Raw genomic sequence first — 12453 nt, forward strand, 5'->3', positions numbered from 1 at the left:
ACCAAAGATAGAGAATAACTTAGAACAGAAAATAAAATCTATTTAGTGATAAAGCAAACAAGTACACACGAGAATATTCACCCCACACTATTGCTCCCTGGTAACGATGCCAGAAAAGATCTTGATAATCCACAAGTATAGGAGATCAGTTGTGGCCTTTTCGATAAATAAGAGTGTCGAACTCAACGAGGTGCTAAAGATAGAATTATATTCTCTCAAGTTCTACCAATCACTGATACAACTCTACACACACTAACATTTGCTTTACCTAGAAACAAGAAATAAAACTACTTCGCAAGAATAAAATATAGTTTTGCAACATAATAATGAGTTGGTTGTTGTTTTAGTAAAAGAACAATAAAGTAAAGGTTTTCTTGAAAACAATGAGAAAAGGATTGTCCCTAGGCAATTGCATTTGACACGATAATGATATTCATCATATTTATGGGGGAGAGACCTAAGCTAACATACTTTTCCTACTTGGGTCATATATTCTTATGATTGGAACTCTAGCAAGTATTCGCAACAACCAAAGATTCATTAAGGTAAAACCCAACCATATCATTAAGTCAAAAGTCCCCTTTAATCCCATATGCAACAACTCACTAACTCAAGATTAGGCTTGAGTCACTCCCGCTACCCACTATAAGAAAATCATTAATATATAGCAACACCCTAGAGTGGGGATCCTGTTGGGGAACGTAGCATGCAATTTCAAAAAAATTCCTACGCTCTCGCAAGATCTATCTAGGAGATGCATAGCAAGGAGAGGGGGAGAGTGTGTCTACGTACCCTCGTAGACCGAAAGCGAAAGCGCTTGACAACGTGGTTGATGTAGTCGAACTTATTCTAGCTCTGACCGATCAAGAATCAAACGTACGGCACCTCCAAGTTCTGCACACGTTCAGCGCGATGACGTCCCTTGCCTTCTTGATCCAGCAAGGTGTCGAGAAAGTAGATGAGTTCCGTCAACACGACGGCGTGGTGACGGTGATGGTGAAGTGATTCTTGCAGGGCTTCGCCTAAGCACCACAAAACTATGACCGGGGGTGTAAACTGTGGAGGGGGGTGCCGCACACGGCTAACGATTGTTGTTGTGTGTTCTAGGCGCCCCCCTCCCCAATCTGGCCTCCCCCTTTCCTTTTTACCGGAGGAGGGAAAGGGAAGGGAGAAGAGAGAAAGGAAGGGGGGCGAACCCCCCTTTTCCTTCTCCAATACGACCAGCTTCCATAGGGGGGCGCGCCACTCCTTGTGGGCTTGTGTGTTCCCCTCTCATGGCCCATAAGGCCCATATCTTTCCCCCGGGGGTTCCGGTAACCCCCCCGGCCCCCGGTACTCCGATAAATACCCGGTACTATCTGGAACACTTCTGGTGTCCGAATACTATCATCCTATATATCAATCTTTACCTCTCGATTATTTCGAGACTCCTCTTCATGTCCGTGATCTCATCTGGGACTCCTAACAACATTTCGTCACCAAATCACATAACTCATATAATACTAAATCGTCATCGAACGTTAAGCATGCGGACCCTACGGGTTCGAGAACTATGTAGACATGACCGAGACACCTCTCCGGTCAATAACCAATAGCGGAACCTAGATGCTCATATTGGATCCTACATATTCTACGAAGATCTTTATCGGTCAAACCGTTATGACATCATACGTTATCCCTTTGTCATCGGTATGTTACTTGCCCGAGATTCGATCGTCGGTATCTACATACCTAGTTCAATCTCGTTATCGTTAAGTCTCTTTACTCATTCTGTAATACATCATCCTGCAACCAACTCATTAGTTACTTTTCTTGCAAGGCTTCTTAGGATGTGTATTACCGAGAGGGCCCAGAGATACCTCTCCGATACTCGGAGTGACAAATCCTAAGCTCGATCTATGCCAACCCAACAAACACCTTCGGAAATACCTGTAGAGCATCTTTATAATCACCCAGTTACGTTGTGACGTTTGATATCACAGAAGGTATTCCTCCGGTATTCGGGAGTTGCATAATCTCATAGTCGAAGGAATCTGTATTTGACATGAAGAAAGCAATAGCAATAAAAGTGAATGATCAATATGCTAAGCTAACGGATGGGTCATGTCCATCACATCATTCTCCTAATGATGTGATCCCGTTCATCAAATGACAACACATGTCTATGGTTAGGAAACTTAAGCATCCTTGATTAATGAGCTAGTCTAGTACATGCTTACTAAGAGACACGGTGTTTTGTCTATGTATCCACACATGTATCAAGTTTCCGGTTAATACAATTCTAGCATGAATAATAAACATTTATCATGAATAAGGAAATATATAAATTTATTATTGCCTCTAGGGAATATTTTCTTCAGATCCTACACGCTTGCGCGACACGATGGGCACCATAGGACAACACCATAATAACATACAACTCATATCAATCATACCATACAACAATTAACCCATAGGACAAAAAGAAACTACTCAAACATAATAGAGATGCAACACACCATTGGATAATACTCCCTCCGTTTCTTTTTAGTCCGGATATAAGGTTTGGTCAAAGTCAAGCTTTGTAGAGTTTGACTAACTTTATATTTAAAAATATAAACATTCACAATATGAAATCAATATTATCAGATGCACCATGAAACATATGTTCATACTATATAGTTTTAGTATTGTAGATGTTCACATTTTTTTATATAAATTTGGTCAAACTTTGTGCAGTTTGACTTTGACCAAATCTTATATGTGGAGTAAAAAGAAACGGAGGGAGTAATATATAGCATAGAGCACCATGCTCAAGTAGATATTACAACGGGGTGAGAGAGGATACACCGCTGCACGGAGAGGGAAAAAGTTGTCGATGACGGCGGGGAAGTTGTTGGAGTAGACCGCCATCATGATGGTTTCCCCGGCCACGCTCCGGCGCCACCGGGAGAGAGGGGGAGAGAGGCCCCACTCCTCCTTATTCTTCTTCTTGCTTGGATTTCCCCTAGATATAAGAAGGGTCCCCCCTCTGGTCCTTGGCATAAATACTGAAGGAAATATGCCCCAGAGGCAATAATAAAGTTATTATTTATTTCCTTATTTCATGATAAATGTTTATTATTCATGCTAGAATTGTATTAACCGGAAACATGGTACATGTGTGAATACATAGACAAATAGAATGTCACTAGTATGCCTCTACTTGACTAGCTCGTTAATCAAACATGGTTATGTTACCTAAGCATAGACATGAGTTGTCATTTGATTAATGGGATCACATCATTAGGAGAATGATGTGATTGACTTGACCCATTCCGTTAGCTTAGCACTTGATCGTTTAGTATGTTGCTATTACTTTCTTCATGACTTATACATGTTCCTATGACTATGAGATTATGTAACTCCCGTTTACTGGAGGAACACTTTGTGTGCTACCAAACGTCACAACGTAACTGGGTGATTATAAAGGTGCTCTACAGGTGTCTCCAAAGGTACTTGTTGGGTTGGCGTATTTCGAGATTAGGATTTGTCACTCCGATTATCGGAGAGGTATCTCTGGGCCCACTCGGCAATGCACATCACTATAAGCCTTGCAAGCATTGTAACCGATGAGTTAGTTGCGGGATGATGTATTACGGAACGAGTAAAGAGACTTGCCGGTAACAAGATTGAACTAGGTATTGAGATACCGACGATCAAATCTCGGGAAAGTAACATATCGATGACAAAGGGAAAAACGTATGTTGTTATGCGGTTTGACCGATAAAGATCTTCGTAGAATATGTGGGAGCCAATATGAGCATCCAGGTTTTGCTATTGGTTATTGACCGGAGACGTGTCTCGGTCATTGATACGTCTCCAACGTATCTATAATTTTTGATTGTTCCATGCTATATTATATTCTATTTTGGACATTATTGGGCTTTATTATACACTTTTATATTATTTTTGGGACTAACCTATTAACCAGAGGCCCCGCCCAGAATTGCTGTTTTTTTTGCCTATTTTAGGGTTTCGTAGAAAAAGAATATCAAATGGAGTCCAAACGGAATGAAACCTTCGGGAATGTGATTTTCGAAACGAACATGATCCAGAGGACTTGGACCCTACATCAAGACATCAACCAGGAGGCCATGAGGTAGGGGGGCGCGCCTACCCCCTGGGCGCGCCCTCCACCCTCGTGGGCCCCTGTTGCTCCACCGACGTACTCCTTCCTCCTATATATACCTACGTACCCCCAAACTACCAGATACGGATCCAAAACCCTAATTCCACCGCCGTAAGTTTCTGTATCCACGAGATCCCATCTTGGGGCCTGTTCTGGAGCTCCGCCGGAGGGGACATCGATCACAGAGGGCTTCTACATCAACACCATAGCCTCTCCGATGAAGTGTGAGTAGTTTACCTCAGACCTTCGGGTCCATAGTTATTAGCTAGATGGGTTCTTCTGTCTTTTTGGATCTTAATACAAAGTTCTCCCCCTCTCTTGTGGAGATCTATTGGATGTAATCTGCTTTTGCGATGTGTTTGTTGAGACCGATGAATTGTGGGTTTATGATCAAGTTTATCTATGAACAATATTTGAATCTTCTCTTAATTCTTTTATGTATGATTGGTTATCTTTGCAAGTCTCTTCGAATTATCAGTTTGGTTTGGCCGACTAGATTGATCTTTCTTGCAATGGGAGAAGTGCTTAGCTTTGGGTTCAATCTTGCGGTGTCCTTTCCCAGTGATAGTAGGGGCAGCAAGGCACGTATTGTATTGTTGCCATCGAGGATAACAAGATGGGGTTTACATCATATTGCATGAGTTTATCCCTCTACATCATGTCATCTTGCTTAAAGCGTTACTCTGTTCTCTTGAACTTAATACTCTAGATGCATGCTGGATAGCGGTCGATGTGTGGAGTAATAGTAGTAGATGCAGGCAAGAGTTGGTCTACTTGTCTTGGACGTGATGCATATATACATGATCATACCTAGATATTCTCATAACTATGCTCAATTCTGTCAATTGCTCAACAGTAATTTGTTCACCCACCGTAAATACTTATGCTCTTGAGAGAAGCCACTAGTGAAACCTATGGCCCTCGGGTCTATCTTCCATCATATTAATCTTCCAATACTTAGTTATTTCCTTTGCCATTTATTTTACTCTGTAGCTTTATCATAAAAATACCAAAAATATTATCTTATCATATCTATCAGATCTCACTCTCGTAAGTGACCGTGTAGGGATTGACAACCCCTTATCGCGTTGGTTGCGTGGATTTATTTGTTTGTGTATGTGCGAGGGACTCGTGCGTGGCCTCCTACTGGATTGATACCTTGGTTCTAAAAAACCGAGGGAAATACTTACGCTACTTTGCTGCATCACCCTTTCCTCTTCAAGGGAAAACCAACGCAAGTGCTCAAGAGGTAGCAGTCATGTCTACATAGTTCTCGAACCCGTAGGGTCCGCACGCTTAATGTTCAGTGACGATTTGTATTATGGGTTTATGTGTTTTGATGTACCGAAGGTAGTTCGGGGTCCCGGATGAGATTGGGGACATGTCGAGGAGTCTCGAAATGGTCGAGACATAAAGGTCGATATATTGGACGACTATATTCGGACATCGGAAAGGTTCCGAGTAGTTCGGGTATTTTTTCGGATTACCAGGGAGTTACGGGAATACGGGGGAAAAAGTATATGGGCCTTATTGGGCTTTAGGGGAGAGAGAGAGGCAGGCCGCGTGCCCCCCCAATGACTAGTCCAAATTGGACTAGGGGGAGGGGCGGCGCCCCCTCCTTCCTTCTCTTCCCTCTTCCCCTTCCTTGTCTCCTACTCCTACTACTTGGAAGGGGAGGAATCCTACTCCCGGTGGGAGTAGGACTCCTCCAGGGCGCGCCATAGGGGCCGGCCCTCTCCCCCTCCTCCACTCATTTATATACGTGGCCAGGGGGCACCCCATAGACACAACAATTGATCTCTTGATCTCTTAGCCGTGTGCGATGCCCCCCTCCACCATCTTCCACCCCGATCATATCGTAGCGGTGCTTAGGCGAAGCCCTGCGTCGGTGGCAACATCATCACCGTCACCACGCCATCGTGCTGGTGGAACTCTCCCGTGAAGCTCTGCTGGATCGGAGTTCGCGGGACGTCATCAAGCTGAACGTGTGCTGAACTCGAAGGTGCCGTACGTTCGGTACTTGGATCGGTCGGATTGTGAAGACGTACGACTACATCATCCGTGTTCTGCTAACGCTTCCGCTTTCGGTCCACGAGGGTATGTAGACAACACTCTCCCCTCTCGTTGCTATGCATCTCCATGATCCTATGTGTGCGTAAGAAATTTTTTGAACTTACTACGTTCCCCAAAAGTGGTATCCGAGCCTGGTTTTATGCGTAGATGTTATATGCACGAGTAGAACACAAGTGATTTGTGGACGATACAAGTCATACTGCTTACCAGCATGCCATACTTTGGTTCGGCGGTATTGTTGGATGAAGCGGCCCAGACCGACATTACGCGAGACTGGTTCTACCGACGTGCTTTGCACATAGGTGGCTGGCGGGTGTCAATTTCTCCAACTTTAGTTGAACCGAGTGTGGCTACGCCCGGTCGTTGAGAAGGTTAAAACAACACTAACTTGATGAACTATCGTTGTGGTTTTGATGCGTAGGTAAGAACAGTTCTTGCTCAGCCCATAGCAGCCACATAAAACTTGCAACAACAAAGTAGAGGACGTCTAACTTGTTTTTGCAGGGCATGTTGTGATGTGATATGGTCAAGACATGATGCTATATTTATTGTATGAGATGATCATGTTTTGTAACGGAGTTATCAACAACTGGAAGGAGCCATATGGTTGTCGCTTTATTGTCACTACAGAAAAATACACTTCCGTGATGATACGTGTTTGTCACAGTAGGTCGCTTTTTTTGTCATGCATGTACATCCATGACAAATTTATGACAGAATCAAGATAGTCATACGTGCGCTGTCGTAGAAGTGTTCCATGACATTACCAAAATTATCATCACGGAAGTGTCCACTTCCATGACGATAAATCATGCATCACAGAAATGCTTTCGTCAAGGGTGACCGACACGTGGCATCCACCGTAACGGAACGCCGTTAAGCTATCGGGTCGGGTTTTGGATCCGATAACCCGTTAACAGCCCCGACCAATGGGGATTTTCCATGTGTAAAATCATCATTGGCTAGAGGAAACACGTGTCGACTCATCGTCGGGACAGATGTCATCCACTCACTGGACAGAAGGCGCCTATGATACGTCGACACGTGGCACGGCCCAACAAGTTTAAATGGGCCAGCCCAACTAAAGGCCCACAAGATTTTGCAGACCATAATGGGCCGGCCCAACTAAAGGCCCACGAGATTTTGCGGACCATAATGGGCTGGCCCAGCTAAAGTCCCATAAGATTTCGCGGGCCATAATGGGCCGACCCAGGTAAAGGCCCACAAGATTTTTGTGTGCCATAATAGGCCGGCCCAGATAAAGGCCCACAAAATTCTTGCGGATCATAATGGGCCGGCCCAGCTAAAGGCCCACGAGATTTCGCCGACATTAATGGGCTGGCCCAGCTGTAGGCCCACAAGATTTTGAGGACCCTAGTAGGCCGACCCGTTAACTGGCTGCTATGTTTTGGGGCCAAATGTCGGCCCATATTTGATACGGTCTATTAATGGCCTGCCACGCTCCGGGCCTAATAGTGGCCCATATGAGATCCAGCCCGTTAAAAGCCTACCACGTTCTGGGCCAAATTACGGCCCAGATCAGGTCCGGCCCTTTAAGAGGTTTTGGGCCTAATTATGGCCCATATCAGATTCGGCCCGTCAATTGGACACTATGCTTTTGGGCCCACTTGCTAAAGGCCCACTTAGCAATTCAGCCTGATATTAGTTTTGGCCTGTTAAGGGCCCGTTTAACATTTTGGCCCTATATTAATTTCATCCTGTTAAAAGCCCGTCATATAGTTGGGCCTAACTACGGCTCGGTTTGCATCCGGCCTGCTCGTAGCCGATATCTGATTGGGCCAAACAAGGACCGAGACAATTTTCCGGCCTGTTAAAAGCCTGTGATTTGATTCGCACAATCATGGGCCGGGGTTCATTTCGGGCTGCTGCCGGCCCATGAGCTGATCGGCACGTTTCAAGCCCAACCTACATCGTGATTGCATGACGGCCCGATTATGTACCATAATTTTACGGTTTGGCCGGTTTACTGCGAAGACAGGATATATATACAGTAAAATAACTACAGCATCGTGAATAAGAAAAAACCTATACTATACAATAAAGAAATTATGGCATATTACATCCACTGGGCATCAAAGTTCGCCACTATGATAATAAAGCACAAGCAAACAACAGATTACATACATTGGGCATCAAAGATCGCCACCAGTGCAAATAAACACGCCGACAAAATAATATACAAAACCAACGGCACTTCAATAGAGTTCAAGAAAGGTTAGCCCTGCTGGGGAGCTGCAGCGCAAGCAGCTGAGCAAGATGATGAGACTGCGCTTGTTCAACACTTATATCTTCCTCACTCTGAAAGATAAACAAGCAGACAGATGACAGGTTTTGCACATAAAAGTATCAGTGCTGACAATTCATCACATTTCTTACTGACGAATAAAGTGACACAGTTTAAATTTGCATTAACACAATATGGTATTGTTCAGGTCAAGACATGGCTGGAAATGACATTGTGAAGGAGTTGGCAGCTTCACGACACCACTGGATTACAGATCAAGAACTCATAAGTATCAATGGTTAGTGTGTTGTCAATCTATACCATTTCAGATTGGCAAATAAAGAGACGGTTCAAATAATAGTAGAATGATATGACATTTTCATAGTTAAGACATTGAAGAATATGACATTGTGCTGTAGTGGGTAGGTTCACCACACCACTGGATTACAGATGAAGAACAGAAGCATACATGCAGTGCAAAAGAAGATCACTTGCTCTGTATAGTTTGATTTACATGGTATGAAGAAGGAACTTGGTTGTACAACTGAAAACTTAAATTGAGAAAGGACGAACTTTTGTTTATGAACTACATATAATAAACTTTAAACAAGCAATTTGATGCAAACACCAAAAATAAACAGCTGTTGCAGTCATGCCTAACCAAATATATACAACAATGTTTGAAGGCTTGAGATGGACAAACTTACATTATTGGTGAAGACAGGCTCTATAAAGGCCTTGTCCATGCTGATGGGGGGGGGGGGGGGAAATTCAAGAAGTTTACCACAGAATCTTCTTCAAAAGCATTGCCTTTATTCTACATTTTGTTAAGAGTAAATATAGATGTGATAATATACAAAAAAATGGAGAATATTTAAGATAAGATGAAGAGTGATGCTACATAACCAAGTAGCTATAAATGTAAGTGCAGCGATACAGGCAAAAGGTACAGCCAAAAGCAATGCACAGCTAAACTTCTTCAGTACCAACCTTATGGCAAGAGTAAATATAGATCTGATGTGTAGAAAATGAAGGGCAAAGAAAAATAAGCTGCAGAGTGATGGTACATGAACAACTACCTATCATTATAAGTACACTGATAAAGGATAGCATGTACTTATAAGAACAATGCAGAGCTAAAAAAACATTGGCATTGGATATATTCTACATTAATGTAACCATTCATACAGATCAGATAATTTGGAGTGAACAATTGATAAGCAAGCTATCATGCATACTGCTGTCACATAATGAACCAGATATGCATGCAAGTACAATGATACAGGACAACAGGTACTAACAAGAGCAAAGCAGCGGGCAACATATTTGCGATATCTTGTCATTCTTGTCAAACCGGAATTCTTCTTCGAGCAGATTTCCTGCAAAAAAGATCCGTAAGGCACATGCAGAAAAGTAGAAGTTCAAATTGTCATGTGATTTCATAGACAGTACCTCATCCTGGGAATGAGACCAGTGCATAACAAGGTTTTTCCATTCAATGTCTTCTAAATTTAGCACAGGAGACTTCATCGGAAATTCGTTTATAGACTTGCCATCAAAGTGTGATTTCCTCAGGTAACACCGATACTGCTGCAATGCTTCCTTGAAAAGCACAAGCAAGCTTTGCTCGTCATGACTATCCAGGTTGACCCTCTCCTAGTTACAACAATGTAATGTAAATCATTGATGTGTTCAATCAGTAGAAAACAGGAAAATAATAGCCATGAATAATAGCACTTACACGTAAGTTGGACAGGAAGATGTGAAAATGGTGTTTGTCTTCACAATAATCTTCCCATGATGGGAATATATGCACGTAGTCCCTAACAACATTGAAAGCATTGTCTTTTAAACTGGGAATAAATGGAATGGGGTTCCAATCTACAGGAATTGGCCGTCTCTGCAATTGGGATAGGTCTTCGGCCGGTGGACTTGCTGTACTTTTTGCTGGAGTGGGATTTTTCTGTGGTACAGCAGGTGCTATGGCAAATGAAATCGGTATACCTTTTGCTGGAGTGCAGGTCCTGTGTGGTGGGGCTAGTGGTGGGGCTAGTGAAGTATGGGTACAGTCTGCTGGAGTTGGTCCTACGTTTTGTGTCACTGGTTGTACAGCCAATATAAGTGGGGTGCTGTCTAATTTCTCCGGCACCACCACATTTTTCAAGGACTTTGCTGGTGCTCCTTCAGGTTCGGCAATCACCCTCTTCCTTTTTGATGTCTGATGCACAAGAACAACATTTGAGTGGAAAAACATGGTATGATGACAGATGGAATATGTATTGATAATGGATGGGCATGGCATCTCGACATATATGATGAGTAAACTAAGCAGATGGCGGTGCAACAAAGTAGAAGAAATGCAAGACAACATATGCAAGATACGTGCAACCAATAAAACCTTGCCAAATTAGAACAAGCACCTTGATGGGTGAACAGGACAGGCCATCTGCCTTTGACTCCTCGAGGTTAGAATAGTCATTAGGATGATATTCTGAACAACAATCAATAGGTGGGGAGCGTACGAGTTTCATTGCTTCCAGAATGGCACTCAATGCCTTGCTGCCAATTTTGTAAGTCATTGCAGTGTTCCACAATATTCTTCTAATGCGCGGATTCTGATATTCACTGTAATTGCGTATAATATCTGAGAACCATGAAAACATAAATAGTTGTGAGATTATCTTTGTAATGCAGATGATATTCTAATATAGGGGCGCCCCTGTAAACACTTGTGTGCTATCACTAGATTCTGATGAGAGAGCTCATGTGTGCTGTAATATGGTGCGTTCATTTATATAATCTGGCACAAGTACACAAAAAAATAGGCTCCAGAAGTAAGGATAGCTGGCAGATGATAGGTTCATAATATACTGTATAGAGAGTTTATTGCCAAACCATGATAACAAGAGCACACAGCAACTAGGCAGATCATAGGGGCTGTTTGGTTTTAGGACTAGCATTGCCACACTTTCCCATACATTTTTGTCAAACTTGACTAAGGTTAGTTCATCAAAATGAGAGCCACAAGTTGGCAAGCCTAAGGGAATCTTGCCACACTTTTTGTGTGTATGCCATGTGGGGTCCAAGTGTGGCTTGCCTAAGATGTGGCTTGAACCAAACACTCACCTAAGTTGGTCAAACTTGCCTAACCTTAGGTGTGGCAATCTTTGGCAAAGTTAGTCACAAACCAAACAGCCCCTACATAACAGGGGTACACCATAACCAGGATATATAAATCGGGAAAGTGGAACTGGCTGGAAATTACGGTGTTGTATTGCCGCTAGTAACTGAAAGCCTATCGATCACGTACAGGCCAGCTCTATCAGCTGTTGACTGCAGATGTCCCTCCTCCCCTTCCTGACAAGGAACATACTGTGCTTCCCATACAGAACACCGCACGGGCCGCTGGCCGAACCACCGGCCCCACCGCCTGTGTTCCTCCGCCACCCCCACCCCCGCCCCACCCACGTCGAGTTTTCTTCGTTCGACGAGGCCCCACCACCGCCCCCCACAACCACCGTCCCCACCCGAGCCCCTTCGATCGCACCGGTGAACTCCGGCGAGCTCTGAAAAATCGACTGACCCAATTTTGAAATTTAGTATACTGTGATTTAACTAGTGTGGAATATAAAAGGGGGAAACCATAAGCATTGCGAGTATGGTGTTGAGTGTGCCATGGCGGATCTGAAGGTGCAAACTGGACAAAGGCAACTTCGCAACCAAGACAACAAATCAGAGTAAAGCAGTGGCGATCTATTTTTTTGCTGCGATAAATAAGTTGAGCAAATATGAAAGAGTACCGCCTCTGGTGTGGCGTCGTGTACACATCTACTGAGAATTTGACGGTGCTACGGTAGCGATGGCTGTCGGCGGCGTGGAAGCAGATCTAGGAGGGTAGACTGTGGCGATGGGCGCGGTGGACGAGACGGTCATAGGAGCGGTGCCGGCAAGGTGGACGATGGCGGGGATGAAGCGAGAGGACGGG

The sequence above is a fragment of the Triticum urartu genome, chromosome 2A, assembly GCF_056163025.1.
Source record: "Triticum urartu cultivar PI428250 chromosome 2A, HENAU_Tu73, whole genome shotgun sequence".
In the NCBI taxonomy this organism is placed as follows: domain Eukaryota; kingdom Viridiplantae; phylum Streptophyta; class Magnoliopsida; order Poales; family Poaceae; genus Triticum; species Triticum urartu.